The 24,367-nt window shown below is 45.7% G+C and overlaps 1 pseudogene; it reads right to left on the bottom strand.

The window, feature by feature from the left end:
- Positions 1-3,757: 3,757 nt before the first annotated feature.
- LOC144481033 (large ribosomal subunit protein eL31 pseudogene) overlaps positions 3,758-24,367 on the bottom strand; it is a 48,524-nt pseudogene continuing 27,914 nt past the window's right edge.

Genomic DNA, 24,367 nt, shown 5'->3' on the forward strand with positions numbered 1-24,367 from the left:
ATAATGATTTTGCTTCTTTCAGAAACCCCTTTGCAAAAAAAGATACATTTCACTTGTAAATATATAATAAAAGTTAGCTAAGGTACCGAATAATCAGATGAAAGATGGAAATGTTCCAACACTTTGCTGCATAGAGCAGCGGTGTGTGAGTTTGCAGCCATGATCTGCGATATCCTAATTTCTAAGATCTCAGATATGCCGTAGGATGAGCACAGTAAGAAGTCTCACAACAGGTTTATTTGATATCAAGAGCTTTCGGAGTGCTGATCCTGCAGCAGTGCTCCAAATACTCTTGATATCAAATAAACCAGTTGGACTTTAACCTGGTGTTGTGAGACTTCTTACTGTGCCCACCCCGTCCAGCGCCGGCATCTTCACGTCATATAGAGGATGAAGAAGTTAACCAAAAGTGAAAAAGGATGCTTGAGGAGATTCTGCAGGGACAGTAAATCTGCACTGTTTTCATGTACCTCTGAGATCTAGCATCAGGGTTAGGCCTGAGAGCAGTTTAATTTCCACTTCTCTAACTTAGACATGGCGTACAATGCGGGGGGGACTCGAGCAAAATTATTGGAAGAAAAAAAATGACCTTTCAATTGACTTGCGTGTCTGAAATAGAAACACAGGAAGAGGAATAGGCCATTTAGCCCTTTGAATCTACTCCACCAATGATTTAGATCATGGCTGATCAATACCTGAATTCAATTTACCCGCATTAGCTCGATATCCCTTGGTACCCTTAACCAACCAAAAGTAAACAGGAACTTTCAAGAGTTTTATTTTAATGGACAGGACACTTCTCAATACAGGTGCTGGATTTTACAAGGAAGCACTGGCCTCACCCACTAAATAAAGAGTCAGGGTTGAGCCCACCTCTGTTGGCTGGGGAAGCCAGGACTGGATTTTATGATGGTCAGGCAGTTATCTGTCTGAGGTCATGGTTTCTGTCTCCATGTGTGCAACATTCCAGATAGAAAGCCAGCAGCATGCCAGTCCCAGCAGTGCCAGTGCAAGTGGTGGCCTGTGCTCGGCCACAGACAGTCCACAACGAGGATCCCTGGAGGAGTCTGGACTGGAAGGTAAGTGGAGCAGCCTCTCTGAGGTTATTCAGGCAGATCCCAGTCAGGCAGCGAGCTGTGATCGGGAGATTGGAGGGGGTCCAAGCCGGAGGAGGCTCAAACTGGAGCGGCCCTTTAGGGAAAACAGGAGGAATCCCCAATCCTAAGTTTGCAACCAGGCATTCCGAATTTATCAAAAGAGTCTCAATTGGCCTGAGGACAAGTCGGTCATCCAACATCTACTCTACTGTAGGTGATGGGCATGGTGCCTCTCTCACCAAATCCCACCCAATTTTACACCAACTTCATACCAGTCAGCCCACTCCTGGGGTGAGACATCAAATTCTGACCACGGTTATGTGTGGAACATATGATTCCGCCAAGCAGAATTACATTTGCACCATCAATAAATAAATATAGCAGCATAGTCGCTCAAATACAACAATGGTGCCACAAGCATTGAAGTTATTTTGAGCTCCCGCCATGCCGCCAAAAAAGGATTGTACAATATTTCTACAAATCATAATTAGATGGGGCAAGACCGGCAATTCTTCATTCTTGTGGAGGTTATGGGCTTCTATCAGAATTGTGATTCATTTTTTTCTCCTCTTGTGTGCTTCTTTTCATGGCACTGATGATAAAGCAAAACTGAAGTCACCTCTAACTGTGCAGGGTAAAGTGAACCAAAAATGGATTTCAGCACTTGATTGAACAATATGAGCTTTATTTCAAAGCTTTGGCATTCTCTGTACAGACATCACAAACAATAGGTATGGGCTACCTTGTGGCGGCACAGTGGTTAGCACTGCTGCCTCATGGCGCCAGAGACCGGGATTCGATTCCAGCTTCGGGTGACCATCTGTGTGGAGTTTTCCCTGTCTGCATGGGTTTCCTCCGGGTGCTCCAGTTTCATCCTGCGTTCCAAAGATGTGTGAGTTAGGTTGATTGGCCATGCTAAATTGCCCCTTAGTGTCAGGGGACTAGCAGGATAAATATGAGGGCTTATGGGGATAGGGCCTGGATGGGATTGTTGTTGGTGCAGGCTCAAAGTGCCGAATGACTTCTTTCTGCGCTGTAGGGATTCTATGATGCTAGAGATTTGAAGCTTACAGCAGCCTTTCAGACCATCCCTGCTGGTCTCCCATCTTGTTCGTGCACTTCCGCAACAGGTATTGTCGCCTTGAATTTTGATTTTATAAATTTGCATCTCTAGTTAACTGCCTTCACTTTATCCCACTGGAAGGTAAATTTCATTTGTTGTAGAATCTCCCTTCTTCTAAATTCTCCCTTAAAATATTCTACTCCAGCTACCAATTCATGTTTCGGTGTTCATTCTGACATTCCTACAACTCATTGCAGATCCTCTCTATTGCCTGGTTTGAACCAAAGCACAAGCCCTCCCCCAAAACTGTTGAAACCTATCTTCCCATAACATAAGTGCTTGGTTTCAAATCATGACAAATGTATTGCAGGCTTTCTTAGAGCAGTTTGGTGCAGGAAGCATTTGGACTGAGATCAGAGGGAAGTCCTCTCAAGCTCTTTCAATAAAGATAAATAACTTTCCTATAGTCAAAGTTTTACATTGCTCGGGCGAGCACCTGCCTGACCCTGAAGTGTGCAAAAATTGCACAAGAAGACTTTGGGCCTGCACCCTGATGCCATTGTGCAACATTTCAGTCAGTGGGCACGAGCAGGAGTCGGATGCACGTCCGCTGACAATTAAGAAAACAAGTTACACCATTTAAACACCAATTAACTTGCATTTTACATTGCCTGATTAAAGGAGGCAGGAGCAAAGGCAGGCTGAGTTGGTAAGAGTTTTGTAATGTTTTCATAGAATCATGGAATCAGAATCCCTACAGTACAGAAGGAGGCCATTCGGCCCATCCAGCCTGCACCGACAACAATCCCACCCTATCCCCGTAACCCCACATATATTACCCTGCTAATCCCCCCGAAACCAGGGTCCATTTAGCATGGCCAATCAGCCTAACCTGCGCATCTTTCGAGTGTGGGAGGAAAGTGGAGCACCCAGAGGAAACCCACGCAGACACAGGGAGAACGTGCAGACTCCACACAGACAGTGACCCAAGCTGGGAATCCGAACCCAGATCCCTGGCGCTGTGAGGTAGCAGTGCTCGCCACTTTGCCACCCGGTTCACTGTTTTCTTTTGAGGTTTGTGGACATCGTTTGGATTTTTCAGGGTATTTCAATCTTGTAATATCTCCTTGAGATTTCTAACCCTTTGGCACCTACAGTACATGTGTCGGTTCCATTTGCATCTCTGCAGTTGTGTATTCAGTAAGGAGCACCTCCTCTGAGCAGGAAGACAAAAGAAAGAGACCAGGTTGCTGCAGGCATCACCTCAAAGGAGAGGCGCAGGCACATGGTGCTCAGGGCCAGCAGGGAGGGCAAGGAGGATGGCCCTTCAGAAGATGGCACTATCCAGCTGTCAGGTGTACAGGCATCGATCCAACTACCTGGACATAACCAAGGTCCAGTACAGCAGGAGGCTCTGGATTTCACAACCATCTGCCAGATGAATGGCCCAGAGATAGCCTTCAACTGTATGGGTGGATACCCACTACGCGTGGAGATCACAGTGACCAGTCACCATAGACTTTAACCGTTATGCCTCCGAATCTTTCCAGGGGTCAGTAGGTGATCTTTGCGGTGTTTCCCAGTCAATTGTGCAACTCTACATCAAGCTGGTGACTGATGCTTTGTCCAGGTGGATCTGCACATTCATCCATTTCAGGATGGACCAAGCCAACCAAGCTGAGTAGGACAGAAGCTTTGCAGCTATTGCTGGGTCCCCCGCTTCCAGGGTGCTATAGACTGCACCCATGTGGCCATCAGGGCACCAGCTGGCCAGCCGGGCACCTTTGTCAATCAAAACGGGAATCACTTCATGGATGTTCAAATTGTGTGTGAACACAGGACCCAGATTCTGCAAGTTTGTGCAAGGTTCCCTGGCAGCTCCTACAATGCCTACACACTGAGACACTCACAAATACTCAGGCTGTTGATTGCTCCAGCTCACCTCAAGGAATGCTTTCTGGGTGACAAGGGTTATCCCTTGTAAAGGTGGCTGACGACGGCACTCAGGCATCCGAGGACAGAAGCAGAGGAAATATATAATCACTATCATGCCTCATCAAGGGCAGTGTTGGAGAGGACAATGGGTATGCTAAAAATGAGTTTTCAATGCCCGGACTGCTCGGGGATGCTCTACAATATCCGTCAGAACGAGTGCCATTCATCATCATTGTCTACTGTGCTCTACATAAACTTGCTCTTTCAAAGGGGGGGGCCCGTTGGACCAGGAGGACTCTGAGGCAGGTGCGGTCACCTCAGAGGAAGAATCCATAGGTGACTCTGATGAGAAGCTTGAGCTGGTACATGGTGAGCAGCAGGAGCCAGAAATGAGGAACCTTCAGGGAGGCAGGGAAGCCTAGATTCAACATTGCTTCAACTAGGTTGGCCAAGGCCTGTCTATGTCTGGGAACAAGGCACCACCTCCTTCACAAACATTTCACAAAAAACCATGCCATGAACCCAATGTTGCCTCACTGCCTCAGTAATGAAGTTTGCTGTTCCAATCGTCTTTCTCTAGGCACTGAGGAGGCAAACACCCATCGAACACAGAGGACACTCAGGGCTTGTGAGCAAAGCAGTCATTTATCTTCATGACTTTGAAGAAGTGAAACAAATTAAACATATAACCTTAACTGATAATTACACATGTGTTATTGACAAAAAGAACTAATGGCCCTTGTGCAAATCCTTTCCTGTGCTCACTGTGCCTTTAGCTTAGCTTTGTGACTGCTATGGTTTGGTGTCCCTCCCTCGCTGACAGCGATATTGGAGGCAGATTGCTACTTCTGCTGTCATGTTGGCCCTGGTGACCTTGGCAGTGGTTCTCTGGTCAGCAGGGACTGAGCAGACTGGGCACTCCTCAGTCCTCACAGGTTATGTGAATGGCAAAGTGACTGGCAGAGAGCCTGAGGAGTTGCCGCCCTTGTCCGGGGCATTGTGCGAGGAGCTCACAGAGACCACAGGCAGCTGGTCTGCCAGCGTGAGGTATGTCTGTATCTCTCTGCTCACCATTGATGGATGGGCATCTAGCAGAGAGACTGGATGCCACATCCATCTCTCACGGTGCCAGTGACCTGTGTGGGATTACAGGTCTGGGTGCAACCTCTGGAACCTCTGATTCTGTTTCTGGTGCTGCGTCTCCCTGAGAGTTGTCACTCTCTGTGGATGAGGTTGTGTGCTCGTAGCTCAGGGTCAACAGTGCTCATGCTCCACATGGGCTGCTCCATGACAGAGATCATGGCATGCAGACCCTCAGGGATCTCTACCCGATCTCCCTGTGCATCCCGCTGGACATCCAGAATCCGCTGCCTTATTAACAACTTAGAGGTTCATCATCTGCCTCGGAGTCAGCGTGGTCCTGGTCTCCATCAGTCCTCCAACTGCCGCCGCCCTGGGCACTCTCTGCCATCTGCTCATGTGAGTGTGATGTGCCATCACCACTATGCACTACCATCCGAGCCAACGCACTATTATCCACTGACATGTCAGTACCTGCGCTGATGATTTGTGCAGAGAGAGGGTGCGATGTGGGTGGCTCTGTCGTTAATGGGGAGTCATTGGGTTCCTGCTGGTTCTGGGGAATTGCTCATCTGCGGGAGGAAAACAATCAGTCAGTACTATTACTCATCACACAGTCAATGTCCATAACATAGAGCTGGGTGCGACTGATATCAATGGCATCACAGTGGCTTACTGATTGGTGAATCACTGGGGACTCTATCTCTGAAGTCCTCATGAGGGATGAGATGACCTGAGCTCAGGGATTCTTTCCCTAAATCTCTCTGCCTTTCCACCTCCCTCCCTTCGCTCAATGATTTTCCTTAAAACCTATCCCTTTGACCATTTTTGGTCATCTGTTCTCCTTATTTTTTTGTTTTTTCACAAGCTGTGGGCATCACCAGCCAAGCCACGTTGTGGCCTATTCCTAATTGCCCTTGAGAAGATGGTGGTGATCATAGATGATCATTAGACATAGACAGCTGAAGACGCAACTGGCAATGATGAGGGTCGGGGGGGGGGGGGGGGGTGGGGGCGCGAGATGATGCAGGGGGGAGAGGGGGGTGGGGGTTACATAACAGGCCAGTGGAGTGAAGACCACATTGAGGATTGTAGGGCTAGAGAGGTTAGTAGGATGGGGAAAGGCGATGAAGGGATTTACAAATGAGAATGAGAATGTTAAGACAGAGAGAAGATGAAAATAATTAGACTTGAGAAAACAAGCAGAGAGACAGTTGCAGGAAGAGAGGCAGAAACAGGGTGGTCCCTTGAACCAGCTCTGCCATTCAATTAGAGCTGATCTGTAACCTCATCTCCATTTACCCATCTTTGCTCCATACCCTTTGATATATTTCCCTGACGAAAATCTATTATCGCATTTGTTTTGTCTGTAAACATTGCCATGGTAAGCCAACGGGTAAATCATGGTCAGTTACAGTCTCAGACAGCTAGATGGCACTCTGTTGTTACAGTATCTTCAGCTTTCGTTTTTATTCCCCCCAAAGTGTTTTGAAATCACCTCAGCTGTTTCCTTTTTAACACTTGCAAAATACATTTGATGAACTTTTAAGTTCAAGGGTACAGAATGCAGAACGACCGTTATTGTGCCATAAACCAAATGTTAGCAAAATTAGCAATGTTTGTTTATTTATTAGTGTCACAAGTAGACTTACATTAACACTACAATGAAGTTACTGTGAAAATGCCCTGACAGCAACATGCTAATTACTAACCCAGAAAATACAACACCAAAAGCTGTATTTTCCTCCATTTGAAAGAAGGGGCAGAATTGTGAGTTTTTCATAATCATCCCTTAGAACACACGGTCTAAAACCTGTCTCTTTGACCATTTTTGGTCATCTCTTCTTTTATCTCCTTATCTTTTTTGTTTTTTCACAAGGTGTAGGCTTCACCAGCTAGGCCACATGGTTGCCTATTCCTAATTGCCCTTGAAAAGATGGTGGTGATCATCTGTTTTAGATGATCGTTGGATATTGACAGCCGAAGGCACAATTGACAATGCTGAGGGTCGAGGGTGAGAAGATGCGGGGAGGGGAGGGGGGTGGGGAGGAGCCTGTTACATAACAGGCCAGTAGAGTGAAGACTATTCTGAGGATTGTAGGACAATTTTTATGAACGGAATTTTGTTTGCAGCAAGAAAAATGGCCGTCAATCCCAAAAGATTTGCAATAAACTTTACTCTTTTTAACATTTCTCAAGTAGCTAATGAGGCCCTTTGACTACTAATGTCGAAAAGTTTGTTTACCCGGTTGTGTTGCGCATGCAGAATTTGTGTGCGGTGGTTCAATGCCAAGCTTGTACAGCCTGATTTAGTTTGGAGATCTTGTGTTGGAGAAATGTAATCACATTTTTGGTGGGGAATAATTGCAACAAGAAAGGATCAGAATCTTGGAGGTTTTGGCAAGAGGCTTGGATGGAATTGCTCCATTTATGGAGGAGCACAGAGGCATAGGCATGAACATTACCAAAATAACAACAGGCTTACATTTATATAAGAAAAAGAAAAATCTGCAGATCGCAGAAGTCTGAAACAAAAATAAAGAGTGCTGAAGAAAAATCCACTCCTAAAATGTTAACTCATCTGGCCCTCTGAATGTTTCCAGTAGTTATTGTACAGAAAGAAACATATTACTTATTAAAAGTATAAGGTAAATACATCCTATAGAGGCACAAGAAAATGTTCATAGCATCATGTTCATGGCGGCACGGTGGCACAGTGGTTAGCACTGCTGCCTCACAGCGCCAGGGAGCCAGGTTGAATTCCAGGCCTGGGTCACTGTCTGTATATAGTCTGCATGTTCTCCCCATGTCTGCGTGGGTTTCCTCCAGGTGCTCCTGTTTCCTCCCACAGTCAGAAAAACGTGCTGGTTAGGCGCATTGGCCATGCTAAATTCTCCCTCAGTGTACCCGAACAGGCGCCACAGTGTGGCGACTAGGGGATTTTCACAGTAACTGCATTGCAGTGTTAATGCAAGCCTACTTGTCACACTAATAAAATAAATTTTAAACTATAAGTATTTTAAAAGTTGAATATTGGGTTTATGTTGGGTCTTACCTCAATCTCCACTTATCTCTAGAGCCAAAGGTGCTGTGTATAATTGGACATAACAAGTGGATACAAGATAGAACACCATAACATGAAAGCAGTCACAATTTATGAGGAAGGAATTGTTGATTTTCTTTGAGAGGGTGTTCATAAGGTACCAGCTCTCCCCAAATTTTGCAGAAGAGCTGGGAGTTTGTAGTATATAGAGTCAAACATGCAGCATACAGGGAGGTTCTTGGTCCCATCACACCTATACCACCTTTTTGGAGGAGCTATCCAATTAATCCAATGACCTTGCTCTTTTCCCTATAGACCTTGTCTTCTTCGGCATAATTGTTTTTGTCGCCCTTTGATGGACCAAATGGCCTCCTTCTGCACTGTAAGGATTCTATGATTCTATGACTTTATGATTCTCTCTGTTTTCACTTGTCTGAAAATTCCCATTCTCCATTCATAGTCTTGTATCTCCCTAAATCTTCAAACTTTAACTCTTATAGTAAGTGCCAATTCTCTTTTAAAAGTTACTTTCAAATAGTATGTACCATATTATTCAGATTTCTATGTTATTTTAACATATCCGCAAATGAATATAATGGGAAGAGGTGCATTGGAAATTAATTCCATCTAAAAAGATCAAACAGGAAAGGAGAAAAGGTTGAATAAACTAGGGTTGTTTTCACTGGAAAGACGAAGGCTGAGGGGAGACCTGATCGAAGTTTACGAAATTATGAGAGGCATAGACAGGGTGGATAGACAGAGGCTTTTTCCCAAGGTGGAAGTGTCAAATACAAGGGGGCACAGGTTCAAGGTGAGAGGGGGAAAGTTTAAGGGAGATGTGTGGGAGAAGTTTTTCATGCAGAGAGCGGTGGGTGCCTGGAATGCGCTGCCAGAGGAGGTGGTGGAAACAGGCACATTAGCCACATTTAAGAGGCATCTGGATGGATACAAGAATAGGGAGAGAATGGAGGGATATGGACCCAGTAAGGGCAGAAGGTTTCTTTAGTTTAGTTTGGGCATCATGATCAGCACAGGCTTGGAGGGCCGAAGGGCCTGTTCCTGTGCTGTACTTTTCTTTGTTCTTTTGAGAACATCAGAAAGAGTAAACTAAGTGATTAAATAAACCTGGATGGAAAGGCAATAAGTAGAATTATGGAACAGGATGGTTAAGTACAAAGGGAAACTGCTGTTAAGAATAAGTTAAACTGTCTGAACAGCAATGTGCACAATGCTCTGTAAAACAGCAGAAGACTTGGAAACAAGGGTGCATTGATCTAGAACTGAGAAATTACTGAGAAATGGCTACAGAAAAATTAACACCACGAAATAAATATTGAAGGGTGTAATGGAGGTGAAGTAACTGTACTCACTGGGGATAACAAAATGACAGTCGGAAAAAGTGACGTGACTATCAACAAGACAGAAATAGAATCCACATGGATAAGGCTAAGAGCTGATGAAGGATCAATCACACTGATAGGTGTAGTCTGCAGCACAGCTAATAGTGGAAAGGGAGTGGAAGGAAAAATCTGTAAACAAAATATGGAAATGAGTAAAATACTTGGAATAATAATCATGAATTTCAACTACCCTGATATTAATTGACTAGAAGATGGAGATAAAGGCTGCGATTTAATGGCCGCGTTAGCCATGGGTGCGAATCCCACAATGGCTGCTAAGTATCGCGAGAGGCCACAAGTGGGATTTGCACCAATGGGATCTCAGAACACGATCCTCCCGATGACACAATCTGGTTCAAACCCAGGAAGGGCACGAGCCTGATTAGCATACATTATAATAAATTAAAATGTCATTAGCGGGCATAACACCGCGACTTCCACCCTCTCCGTATTGTAATTTCTGGCAATATTGCTCAGAATTGGCTATCCTTGGTGTCATCTGAAAATATAGAAATTGTGTTGAAACAATTTAAATAAAGAGTGAACAACAGTGGTCCCAGCACTGATCACGGTGGAACACTACTGCCCATGAGCCCAGAAGTTACAGGCCAATGTGTACTTTAAAAGAGAGATAGAAAACATGTAGGAAACTATTGCTCATTTAATTAAATATTGGTGGTAGAAAAAAATCATGAAATCTCTAAAAAGGAGAAAATATAAGAACATCTAGAAATCAAGTATAACAATGAATGGATGGATTTCAAAAGGAAAGTCTTGCTTCACCAACTTGTTCAAATTTCTGAAGAGTTAATAGAGAGAGTAGATAAAGAGTAATGCAACAGATGTATTTTATCTAGATTTTCAAAAACGCAATAATAGACTGATGAATAAGGTCAGAGAATGCAGGGTCAGGGCAAAGTATGGATAGCTAGCTGGCTTTGAGAAAGTGGAAAGAAGTGTTCCACCGTGATCAGTGCTGGGACCACTGTTGTTCACTCTTTATTTAAATTGTTTCAACACAATTTCTACATTTTCAGAAGACACCAAGGATAGCCAATTCTGAGCAATATTGCCAGAAATTACAAGCAGGTATTTACCAAACTTGCAGAATTTATGATTGACAAATGAATTTCAACATAGATAAATGTGAGGGTGTTACATTTTGACAAGAACAATAAGGAGGCTATATACTACTTAGAAGACTCCAAACAGGGTAGAGGAGCAAAGGGATCTGGGAGCACAATAAAAGGCCATAAAAAGCATACCAAACTCTTCTAGAGGGACAGAATTGTTTATTTATTAGTGTCACAAGTAGGTTTATATTAACACTGCAATGGAGTTACTGTGAAAATCCCCTAGTCGCCACACTCCAGTACCTGAGGGAGAATTTAGCACGGCCAACGCACCTAACCAACATGTCTTTTGGACTGTGGGAGGAAACTGGAGCACCCGGAGGAAACCCATGCAGATGGGGGGAAACATGCAGACTCCATGCAGACAGTGACCCAAGCTGGAAACCAGGTCCCTGGCGCTGTGAGGCAGCAGTGGTAACCTGTGTGCCCCGTGACACCCATAAAAGTGAAAAGTAAAGAAGTAATGGGAAATTGTGTCAAACTTTGGGTATAGCGCACCTGGAGTACAGCATACAATTTTAGTTGCTGTAATATAGAAAGGGCACAGAGGCACTGGAGAGTTTACAAGGAAGATTTACGAGAACAGCATGAGAAATGTGGGGTATCCCAGCCAGGAGAGGATGGACAAGTTGGATTTCTTTTATCTTGAAGTAGAGGAGTGACCTAATTGAAGTCTTAACATTATTACAAGTATTGATAGAGTGGGCACAGATAAAATGTTTCCACTTGTGGGGAAAAGCTAATCTAAACTCCATCAATATCAGATAGTCACAAAAAATCACTTAGGGAATTCAGAAAAAATGTATTTATCCAAAGAGTGGTGAGAATGAGGAACTTGGTACTGCAGGGAGTGGTTGAAGTGAATATTAAAGATGTAAAAAAGTAAAGTTTATTTATTAGTCACAAGTAAGGCTTACATTAACATTGCAATGAAGTTGTATTTAAGGGAAGGTTAGATAAGTATATGAGGGAGAAAGGAATAGAGAGTTAATGTTGAAATGAGGAAAGTGGGAGGGTGTGAGGAGGCTGGAGTGGAGCAAGTCAGAATAAATTGGGTGGGCTGAATGGCCTGTATTTGTGCTGTACATCTTCTGTAATGTAACACAGTGGCTATGCATAAGTGCCTGACAATTAAGTGTTATTTTTATTCTACTTGTTGGCCAGTTGCAAACAAAGAGCACTGCTTAGCAGAACAGTAACCAATGCCAGCCCCATCGGGGAAAGAGAAAGAACTTGAAATCCAATGACATATTTCAGAAGTTTAGTCAGTGTTATAGTATAGGAGATATCAAAGCCAAAGTATGTACAGCAAGGTCCCAGAATCAACAGTGAAATACAGACTTGTGTCCTTCTGCTTCCCATGCAGCTGGCCAACTCGTTACACAGAAAGTAATTTTCTCTCTATTAAAATAAGATATCTAATCATAAGACACATGCTAGCAGCATGTGGTCATAAGCCAAAGGGACAATGATCAGAAAGCAGTTCACACAAGAGACCAGAAGGCCCAACACAACAGATTAAATAATCACACTACCCCAAAACTGCATCAAATTAGCTCGCAATAAGCCCTGCATTCAGATCCTTTCATTGCACAGAATAGAAAGCATCCGTTTTCTAAAAGGTTGAAGCCTGACACATTTCTTGTGAGTATCTGTAAATGTGCTCCCTTGCATACAGTTGGAGAACAAGTAAAGCCTGACTGAGTGAAATGAACTTTCTACTGTGTGGAATCAAGTTTTCAAACTCTGGAATAACTTTCTCAATATGTGGATGAAACTTCTCAAAGGGCAGAATTTTATAGTCCCCCACAGGATGTTTTGCTGTTGGGGGTCCCTTACAATTTCTGCGGGAAGTCAGCAAGGCCTACAGCGGTCCATTTGTACTTGCCCCAATTATTGGCCACTTAAGGGCAACTTCTCAAACTGCTGTAATTTCTTGGCTGGCAGGAGCAGTCCAAAGCCCAAGGCTGTGGGAGGGGGGTTGGGGGGGGGGGGGGGGGAGGGGGGGGGGGGTGGTATGCCTGACAGATCAGGCATTGGGTGGAAGGGAGGTGCACCTCCATCACTGGGCCCTTTTCAATGGCCACCCCAATCTGCAATCACCAGGTGCTCCATCCCCGCCTGAGCTCTCCTTCACAACACCAACCCCCCCCCCCCACCCCCCCATCCCATCTCCTAACCTCCCCCCACCACCCCCCCATCTCCTAACCTCCACTCTGGACACTGTAAGATCCTACTGTACCTACCTGATCCTCTGGGTTCCACCACTGTATTTAGACTTCCTAATGCACTGCTGGGCTTACAGAGCTTCCAACCGTTCAGATTGGCTGGCAGCTGGGACTTTTCCTCGGACTGTTAAAAGGCTGCAGGGATTTGAATGGTGGGACAGGAAATCCAACCACCATAAAACTCTATCCAATTATGTGTGGTGCAAACTTCGTTTCCGTATATAAAAAAATGTTGGAATCATAGAATCCTTACAGTGCAGAAGGAGGCCATTTGGCCCATTGAGCCTGCACCAACAACGATCCCACCTAGGCCCTATTCCTGTGAGCCCAAATATTTAACCTGCTAATCCCCCTGACACTAAGGGTCAATTTAGCAGGCCAATCTACCTAACCTGCACATTTTGGGGAGAAACCATAGTACCCAGAGGAAACCCACACAGACACGAGAAGAATGTACAAACTCCACACAGGCAGTCACCCAAGGCTGGAATCAAACTTGAGTCCCTGACGCTGTGAGGCAGCAGTGCTAACCACTGTGCCACCATGCCGCCCAAGTAGAATGTGTCGAAGAAACTTTTCAATGTATAGAATCAATTCTCCAAGGTGCAGGATACATTTCTGAATGTGTGGAATAAGCTTTTCAAGGTGTAGAATAATTCTTCAGTGTGCAATAAAGGTTGGTGTCTGTAGAATAAATTCCACAATGTGTAGAATACAATTCTGAATATGCTGAATACTATTGCAATCTGTGAATTATACTTTTCAAACTGCAGCATAAATTCTGATGAATATGTGGAATAAATTCCTCAATGTGTGGATTGGCTATCCAATGTGTGGAGTAAACTTCTTGGATTGTAGAATAGAGTAGGATAAGCTGATGATCATTTATGGAATAAATTTGTCAATCTGTTGGATAAATTATCTGACAGCAACAGCAATATCCCAGGCAATAACTTGCATTGAATATGATGCAGATCTAACAAAGATGGAAAAGAACTATGCACCACTTCCTCTTTTTCTCTTTTTGCCTTATCCCGTATTATTAAAACTAAAATCTAAGTGCCTACCATGTATATGCAAAAAACCCCTTTGATTTAGGGGTTGGAGCTATTCACTGGTAAAACCTGCCATCAGCTGACAATGGAGCAGGTCGAGGTGGGCTATAAAAGAGCTTCCTGGTCACACAGGTAGGTTCTGCATCACGGGCACAGCTTTCCGTGCAACTATGTTGCCATGAACATAAGACTGAGGAGCGCAAAGGTGCTGTGGGTGCTCTTCAGATTTAATTTTCACTTGTAAATATTTCACATTACCTTTGTTTTCACTATATTCATGGGTTTATTGTTATTTGTTCAGAGAGGCTTAGTCAGAGAGCTAAATGTACTGGCATGCCTCATGGTTGGTATACATTGATGGTTATAGGGAGTTTAGCAACCTTGCTTTTTTGTGGAAGAAACAATGTTGTGTTTATTTTATTCTTTATTGAATGTTCATGTTAGTGACCTGTGTTATACTCATCACTCTGTGGGACATGGTTGAACTTGTAGGCTCAGTTGGCCCTCTCTTCTCTGCATTGCAAAGGACATTGCCCAAGATTACTCTCAGTGAGGATGATTCAAAGGTGAACTCACAGCCTTATATATGACTCAGCCAGCCAACATCCTGGGCCCTATTTTACCATTTAGATTCTAAGTGCTGGGTGGACTTGAAACAAGGAGTGTTTCAGATACGACTTTTAGACCCACTCTCCGGCGCCCCCATACACACTCTGCCTGCAAAAATACCAGCAATTCTGAATCGTGCTGCATAAGCCTGTGGGCGGGACTTAATGCACCTGAAACCCTGCAACTCCAATCGGTGCCTCCAACTGCGCATGCGCAGAAAATAGTGATAGAATGGATTGATAGAAGGGACCGGTACTGGGGCCTCAACTATTTACCATTTATATAGATGATCTGGAGGAGGGGACTGAGTTTGCAGACGACACAAAGATAAGTGGAAAAGTGAATCGTGTGGAGGGCGTAGAAGGTCTGCAGAGAGATTTGGACAGGCTGAGTGAGTGGGCGAGGATCTGGCAGATGGAGTATAACATTAACAAATGTGAGGTTATTCACTTTGGAAGAAATAGTAGCAAATTGGATTATTATCTAAATGGAAAGAAATTACAACATGCTGCTGTGCAGAGGGACCTGGGGGTCCTTGTGCATGAGACGCAAAAACCCAGTCTGCAGATGCAACAGGTGATCAAGAAGGCAAATGGGATGTTGGCCTATATCGCAAGGGGGATAGAATATAAAAGCAGAGATGTCTTGCTGCATCTGTACAGGGCATTGGTGAGGCCGCAGCTGGAATACTGTGTGCAGTATTGGTCCCCTTATTTGCGGAAGGATATATTGGCCTTGGAGGGAGTGCAGAGAAGGTTCACCAGGTTGATACCAGAGATGAGGGGTGTTGATTATGAGGAGAGACTGAGCAGATTGGGTTTGTACTCGTTGGAATTTAGAAGGCTGAGGGGGCATCTTATAGAGACCTATAAGATAATGAAGGGGCTGGATAGGGTAGAGGTGGAGAGATTCTTTACACTTAGAAAGGAAACTAGAACTAGAGGGCACAGCCTCAAAATAAAGGGGGGTCAGTTTAGGACAGAGTTGAGGAGGAACTTCTTCTCTCAGAGGGTGGTGAATCTCTGGAATTCTCTGCCCACTGAAGTGGTGGAGGCTACCTCGTTGAATATGTTTAAATCACGGATAGATGGATTCCTGATCGGTAAGGGAATTAGGGGTTATGGGGATCAGGCGGGTAAGTGGAACTGATCCACTTCAGATCAGCCATGATCTTATTGAATGGCGGGGCAGGCTCGAGGGGCTAGATGGCCTACTCCTGCTCCTATTTCTTATGTTCTTATGTTCTTATGAATGCTGCTCCCCTGCCACATCCCTCCCAGGTCAGATAATGCCTCCCCCTGGCCCCCACAGACATTGCCCCACCCCCATAACATTACTGACCGGCTTATCCCCCCTGCCATCCAGACCGATCGCAGGTCCCTCCCCCTCTTCCCCCCACTGAACTCAGGCAGTGTGGCAGCGGACTCCCCTTCCTCCCCACTGATCACAGGCAGAATGGCAGCGGACCCGCCTTCCCCCCCCAACCCCCACCGATCTCAAGCAGAGAGCCATCAGACGCTTGGTACTTAGCTCCTCACTAACCCTCACGGATGGAGTGCCTGAATCAGACTTATATGGAGCCTGTCTGTTTCACACCAATTTTGGATGGGCAAACACGGTGGTAAAGGGGGAAGTGCCGGTAAAGTTGGGCGTGCAGCCCATTAAGCCAATTTAAATGCATGCACGGCGCATGCCCCACGGCGCAGACGTAGCACAGAGTGGGGCCTCAGTCACATACTGAACAGTGCAAGGTGAGGAACATGTCACACGACTAGGAGCAGGTGTTGGAGGCAGTGATCCCCATCAAGGGATGGAGGGCAGATCCAGCCATGCTCCACTTGAAACTGATGCCTTGGAACTCATGTACAAAGTGGGTGTTACAAAGTGGAGTAGTAAATGGAGATGTGTGGCCAACTGTCAGAGTTTCCTGAGGCAGTGCAGACCTTTGTGCAGAAGATGAAGATGACCATTCATGCCACGGCTGCAGGACCAAGTGAAGTGGCCTCCACATTATACCTGCAACCTCTAACGGATTGGCCAGTCGCATTGATGGCTCAGAAATGCATGGAGATGCAGCCAGGTATTTTCACACTCTTTTTGGTTAACATAGATTGACAGGTGAGTCCTGAAAGGGCAGAGGGAGGCAGGACTGATGCCATTAAGGACTCTCCTCAAGACATTTCCTGATCTGTAACCACCCCTTCTGCTCTTTTTGACAGAAACACAAATGCTACATCCTGCTCCATGCCCAAAGCTGCCCCTCTATAAATTCAGGGGGTCAGTCTGTGGCCAGACCATCACGGGCACAAAAATATCCTAGAGAACACCCATCACAGGCATCTCAGTTGCTGGAGCAGGCTGACTGTACATTTACTCCAGCCACACAGTTAGCACCACGTAGATATATGAAGAAGAGAATGTAGAAACAGTCTGAGTTGCACAAAGAATTTCACTTATTTTACATTACTGTCATGTGGGTGTACTTTATTGCAATGAATCCATTTGTTTTGGCTACTTGCTTGGCCTGTTGGGTACCTCGAGGCATGGAGAATGATAAAATTGTACAAAATCAAAAGAGATTGAATAATCTGTTCTCGATAATCCAAGTGACGAAAATTATGAGGGCATCCATTGTACAAGAGGATCCAGATCACAGGGGGTTGTGGTGGTCCAGTGGTGGTCAGGGAGATCCCAGTTGTGGGGTGGGGAGATTCAATGGTGGTAAGGAGGCTCATGATCAGGGCGCTTACAAAGAACAAAGAACAAAGAAAATTACAGCACAGGAATAGGCCCTTCGGCCCTCCAAGCCTGCACCGACCACACTGCCTGACTTAACTAAAACCCCCTACCCTTCCGGGAACCATATCTCTCTATTCCTATCCTATTCATGTACTTGTCACGACACCCCTTAAAAATCACTACCGTATCCGCTTCCACCACCTCCCCCAACAACAACTTCCAGGCACCCACCACTCTCTGTGTAAAAAATCTGCCTCATACATCTCCTTTCAACCTTGCCCCTCGCACCTTAAACCTATGCCCCCTAGTAATTGACTCTTCCACCCTGGGAAAAAGCTTCTGACTATCCACTCTGTCCATGCCTCTCATCAACCTCCCTTCAACCTCCGTCGCTCCAGTGAGAACAAACCAAGTTTCTCCAACCTCTCCTCATAGCTAATGCCCTCTATACCAGGCAACATCCTGGTAAATCTTTTCTGTACCCTCTCCAAGGCCTCCATATCCTTCTGGTAGTGTGGCGACCAGAATTGAACACTATGTTCCAAGTGCAGCCTAATTAAGGTTCTATAAAGCTGCAAATGACTTGCCAATTTTTAAACTCAATACCCTGGCCGATGAAGGCAAGCATGTCATATGCCTTCTCCACCTGCATTGTTACTTTCAGTGACCTGTATACCTGTACACCCAGATCCCTTTGCCTCTCAATACTCTTAAGGGTTCTGCCATTTACTGTATATTTCCTATCTGTATTACACCTTCCAAAATGCATTATCTCACATTTGTCCGGATTAAACTCCATCTGCCATCTCTCTGCCCAAGCCTCCAACTGATCTATATCCTGCTGTATCCTCTGATGGTCCTCATCGCTATCCCCAAATCCACCAACCTTTGTGTTGTCCGCAAACTTACTAATCAATCCAGTTACATTTTCCTCCAAATCATTTATATATATTACAAACAGCAAAGGTCCCAGCACTGATCCCTGAGGAACACCACTTGTCACAGCCCTCCATTCAGAAACGCACCCTTCCACTGCTACCCTCTGTCTTCTTTGACCGAGCCAGTTTTGTATCCACCTTGCCAGCTCACCTCTGATCCCATGCAACTTCACCTTCTGCACCAGAAGGTGAAGTCGCATGGGATCAGAGGTGAGCTGATACCTTATAGATTCAATCCTTATTGCCTCCTTGTAGCTGTTGGATGACTATTAAATTGAAGAAAAACAGCTTCCTTATAATACATAAATGTCCATCTCAATTTCTGTTAGTGGTTCAGTCCCCTGCCCCTCTGTTAAATCCAGAGGTTTTTGGGTTTGAGGCTCCTTTCAGATTTTTTTGCAATTTAATTTCTGACAGGACCTCAACCATTTTTTGGGGGCTAAGATTTAGACTTTGGCATCAGGCTAGGCTCAGTTGGGTGCCTCTTTGCCTCTAAGTCACAAGGCTGTGGCTTTGAGACTGACTCTGGAGGTATAATTATATAATCTAGGTGGAAACATCTATGCAGTACTGAGGGCTGCTGCACTCCTTGCGGTTCCATTTTTCAGATATGTTGCTTGATGAAGGCACCATCTGTCCGCCCAGGTGATCATAAAAGATCTCAAACACTGTCTGAAGGAGATTTGGGGAGTTCTCCTTGAGATCTGGCCAACCTTCATCCCTCAAACAACACCACCAAAACAGATGATCTTGTGAGTTATCTTATTGCTGTTTGTAGGATCTTGCTGAGTGCAAATTGCTGGCAACATTACAACAATAGCAACATTTAAAACACACTTTGTTGGATGAAAGGTGCTATATAAATGCAAGCTCTTTCCTTTCTTATTTATGCCCTGAATGAAAGGGATTGCTGAACTTCAGCAAATGAAGAATAGTATGGGGTGGTTAGTGTATCTGAAAGAAACCCACACAATTTTATGTTCATTAATTTAGATGTAGCACTCAGAAGCTCCGTTTACAGCACTGTGAGCACAGGATGGGGTTTTCGCAGGTGTCATTCATAAAGCCAGAGTTTTACAGCACAGAAAAAGGCCTTTTGGCCCATCATGTCTGCACCGGCCATCAAGCATCTATTTATTTTAATCCCATTTTCCAGCACATGGTCCGTAGCCTTGTATGCAATGGATTTGGAGTGCAGCAGCCCTCAGTACTGCATAGATGTTTCCACCTAGATTATATAATTATACCTCCAGAGTCAGTCTCAAAGCCACAGCCTTGTGACTTAGAGGCAAAGAGGCACCCACCCAACTGAGCCTAGCCTGATGCCAAAGTCTAAATCTTAGCCCCCAAAAAATGGTTGGGGACCTGTCAGAAATTAAATGCTTCTTAAACATTGTGAGGGTTCCCACCTCTATTACCCTTTCAGGTAATGAGTTCCAGATTTCCACAACCCTCTGGGTGCAGAGGCTTTTCCTCAAATCCCCTCTAAATCTCCTGCTCTTTACCCTAAATCTATGCCCCCTGTTTATTGACCTCTCTACTAAGGGGAAAGGTTTCTTCCTATCTGCCCTATCTATGTCCCTCATAATCTGGCATATTTCAATCAGGTCCCCCCTCAGCCTTCTCTAACCTAAGGAAAACAACCCCAGCCTAACCAACTTCTCTTCATAGCTGAAACTCTCCAGCCCAGGCAACATCCTGATGAATCTCTTCTGCACCCTTTCTAGCGCAATCACATCCTTCCTATAGTGTGGCGACCAGAAGCACATATAATGCTCTAACAGTGGCCTAACATTTTTCCATCAAAGCCTCCTTGCTCTTATATTCTATGCCTCAGCTAATAAAAGCAAGTATCCCATATGCCTTCTTAACTACCTTATCTACTTGTCCTTCAGGGATCTATGGACATGCACTCCAAGGTCCCTCCGGTCTTCTGTACTTTCTAGCATCTTAACATTCATTGTGAATTCCATTGCCTTGTTAGTCCTCCCTTTCAAAAGCAGAAAATGATGGAAAATCTCAGCAGGTCTGACAGCATCTGTGGAGAGAGAATAGAGCCAACGTTTCGAGTCTGGAAATTCGATCATTTCATCAGTGTAATATATTGTCCATGTGTAACTGTGGCAACCTTTTTATGTTTTGTTCCTTGCTTGCATCTCTGGTAAGAATATAAATCAAGACTGTGGGGGCGATTCTGCCAAAAGTGCTGAATTGGTGGGAAAACTGTTCTAGATCATGACTGTTTTTTCAGTGCAGCTTCAGACCAGAATCTCCCCACCGTGTGCACTGCATAGGTCACAATTGGGAATCTCATTAAAAACCCAGGGGCGGGGCCAATTCACGCCACAGTCTGACAGCTCCGGATCACAATTCCAGGGTCAGCCCTGACCCCCCCCGCCCTGGAGTGCCCCGTTGTCCAGCCCACCCCCCGCCAGCAGTGGCAATCCCCCACCCCCCTCACCCCAGCAGACCCCCCCCCCCCCACTGTTCCTCCCCTGGGGTCAGACCCCCCAGGAGGTAGGCCCCCTCCCCCACCCTTCCCGGCAGACCACCCCCAGCCCCAGCCCGCCTCAATCGCTGGCCTCTCTCCAGCCCAGACTGATCCCAGTGCAGAGTGGCAGCGGGACCCCCCACCCCCACTGATCACCCCCTAGGCCCTACCCACAATAGGCCCTGCCCCTTTGGCGCTGCCTGATGCCCGGTGGGCAGTGCCAAGGTGCCCCCTGGGCATAGGCACTTTGCCCCTTGGGCAATGCAAGGGGGCACAGGCTGGCACTGCCAGGGTGCCCATGCCCAGGGGGCACCACCCCCCCCACCACCTGACCTCCTTGGAGGCCCCGATTGCCCCCTTCATTCCGGCGGGGTCTCTCGCTAGTTCCCTGAACATGGGGAGCTACTCTAAACCCCGTCGGAATGAAGTACTCCTGGCAGGGTGGGAGATTCTATCGGGACCAGCAAGTTCCCGATAATGACATGCAAAGCATATTTAAACTACATTTTAAAAAATTCAAATGACTTACCTCTCTTCCTGCCGGTTTCCAGCGTGGTCTTGTCTGTGACTGTTCTCCGGCTCTGGGAGATGAGCATGCGTTCCCGGCGCATGCACAAATCCCGTAAAAAGGCCGACGATGTGATTCTCCGCACCGGACCTGCCAGAAAAGTTGTGGGTCGCGATGGGAAAATCGGGCCCTGTGTTTCAGTGCCCTGAGTGTCTTTCATGTTTTCCATAGGTGCAGGCCTCATCAGTGCCTTATGGTACATAGCGGGGGAAACAAACTTTATTACAGAGGTTGTGAGGCAACATTGGAGTGGTGACATTGTATTGTCACAAGCTGTTTGTGTAGGACGTGGCTCCCTTGCATTGAGATGGAAGGCAAGACTTGGCAGCCTGAAGGTACTTTTAATCAAGGCCTCTCTGGTGTCCTAGCCTACCTAAATGTTTATCACTTACCTCCTCATCCTTACCCAGTGCATGCCTGGGCTCCTCATCAAATCCATCTGCTGAATCTTCCTCTGAAGCGTCAGGAGTTGCCTCGTCATGTGGGTCCCTGCCTGCAATGCCAAGTTGTTACATGTGACACGCATTCTGGATACAATTTTAGGGCACCCCTGGAATGGTCTAGGCAGTGGAACCTCATCTTCAGTAGCCCTATTGTCCTCAGAACCACCACCACTTTGTGGGGGCATGACTCTGATTGTACCTTTCTTCTGCCTCTGTTCTAGGATGCTAGAGCGGCATTGTGAGTGGCAATGGATACCCTTTGTAACCCAGCAACCAACCATCCAGCCAAACTGGAGTCACAAACAGCCTTGGCACCTGGGAGTGTCACAGAATGTGTGCATCATGGGAGCTGTCAGCATAGCTCACACAGATGTAAAGGATCTGGGTCCTGTGGTCTCATACGATCTGGGCGTTCATGGAATGTTAACCCTTCCTCTTGACAAAGACACCTGGCTGACCCGCTGGCACATTGATGACTACGTGTGTTGAGCCTATGGCATCCTGGCTGTGGGGAACCCAGTAATAGCTGCGAAGCTTCTGGCTCACTCAGCCTGGCTGATTTGGTCTGTTAATGTATGAATGTGCAAACCCGTCTGAACAGAGCGTTAGTTACCAGCTTGACACAGCTATGGACAGCTGATTGGGAAACTCCACACTGACCCCCAGGGACCCCAGGGATGATCTGGATGCATAGGAATTGAGGGCTACTGTGATATTGGGTGTCCACCCACAGTAGAGGTGATCTCCAGTCCAATCATGGAGTACAATGATGTCATGGTGTCCCTAGAGAGGTGGAGCTTCCCGCGGCACTGGAGCTCGGACATGTTGAGGGAGCTGACTCGCTGCCTGTACACTCTGGGAGCAAGATAGTGGTATCTTCTGTGGTCCCATCCGCCTTGCTCTCCCTGCTGGCCCTGCACCCCCTTTGCCTGCGCCTTCCCTCCCACAAGTCTCTCCCTGTAACACTGCCTGTGGACACCTGGTCTCCTCTCCCCTTGGCCCCCTTCTTCCTCCCCAGAGGAGATGCCCTCAGTTGAGTAAACAATCCCTATCTGCTGAGATACAGATGGCACTGCCCCGGGCACTGAAGACAGCAATGGGCAGAAATGCCGCAAAAGAGCTGATAAAATAGAGTCCTCAGAACAAAGCTAACAAAGAAAACACCTCCACAATAAAACAGAGGAAAAAGTCTGCAATCTCAACAATAAAACTGTAGCAAATTCTCACCTGAACTCCTAACAACTCACACAGCCAATGCTCCGCCCCCTTTCATCCCATCCTTGGATAGAAAGGTGAAGAAGTGGGATGGCTGCGTGTCCGAGTTGCCTGTGCACTAACCTAAAAATCGCACGGGCAAAATTTCAGTTAGTTGCCCTTTTAAGTGCCTTAACTGGCTAATTGTCAGCCGGTGGACTTTTGACTCCTGTGTATGTTGTAATGTTATGTGTGAGTGCATGGTGTTGGCACACGCGCCTGATGTCTTCTCACAATATTTTATGGGCTTCTGGGTTGGATACACCCGCTATTGCCATGTGCAATTCTGGCCAATGATCCTATACTCTGAGGTTCAGGAACACAATACATGCATCCTTTATCCATTTTCAACAGCAGGGCACTTCCCCGCGAAGTTTCAGCCAAGATCATGCAGCATGAGACTTGAACCCATAACTAGCTGACTCAGTCGGTAAATTGTTAGCGACTGGACCAAGCCAACATTTGAAAACACAACACACTTTCAATCAACTTCCCAGAATTGAGCCTCACGTTTGAAGCACTTCATTAAATAGAAGAGTTTGCTCATTAAAAATGCAGAAGCACTGAGTTTAAGGTTACTTTTTGCGGATTTACACAATGGAAACATCAGCGTTGTTTTATTTAAATGGATATTGAATTTGTGCATTTGGTTTCAATGACAATGAGGCATCGGTTACCTGAAATAAAAAGTGTTCAGCGTATACCATGTGTTCAAAAAATGAAAAAGAAACTGCCATAGAAACAACAACAAACTGAATATTCACATTGTCAGATTCAACTTATTTTATGAGTAATATTTTTTGCTTGTCTTTTGTATTTAAAATAGCTTGTAAACATTGGGGAATTGTTTCACTTGAAAAGAGTACTCATACCTAGATCATTGGGGCGAATTTTCCAGTTCCGCCCGCCACAGGAATCGAAGCGAGTGAGGGCGGACCATGGAATGGTCCGTTGACCTCGGGTGGTATTTTCTGGTTTCAGGGGATGCGTGGCCGGAAAATCCCGCCTGTTAAGTGGGCTAAATTTCAATGGATTGTATTTGCTACCTACTCTGTCCTTAAACCCGATCTAGAAAGTTAAGCAAAACAGTAAAGAAAATCAACAGAGCTGATGTTTGTACAAATAATTTCATTAGCACTTAAAAACCCACACAACAATGAAAGGCCATTGTGTCCATTAAACCCAACAATGGACTTGGGACCTATCAGTCTTTACACAAAATTGATGGGACAGATCTTGTCTTAACATGGCAGCTACAGTGTAACATTAATCAGGGCTAGAGAGGTCTTCT

The sequence above is a fragment of the Mustelus asterias genome, chromosome 2 (genome assembly GCF_964213995.1).
Source record: "Mustelus asterias chromosome 2, sMusAst1.hap1.1, whole genome shotgun sequence".
In the NCBI taxonomy this organism is placed as follows: Eukaryota; Metazoa; Chordata; class Chondrichthyes; order Carcharhiniformes; family Triakidae; genus Mustelus; species Mustelus asterias.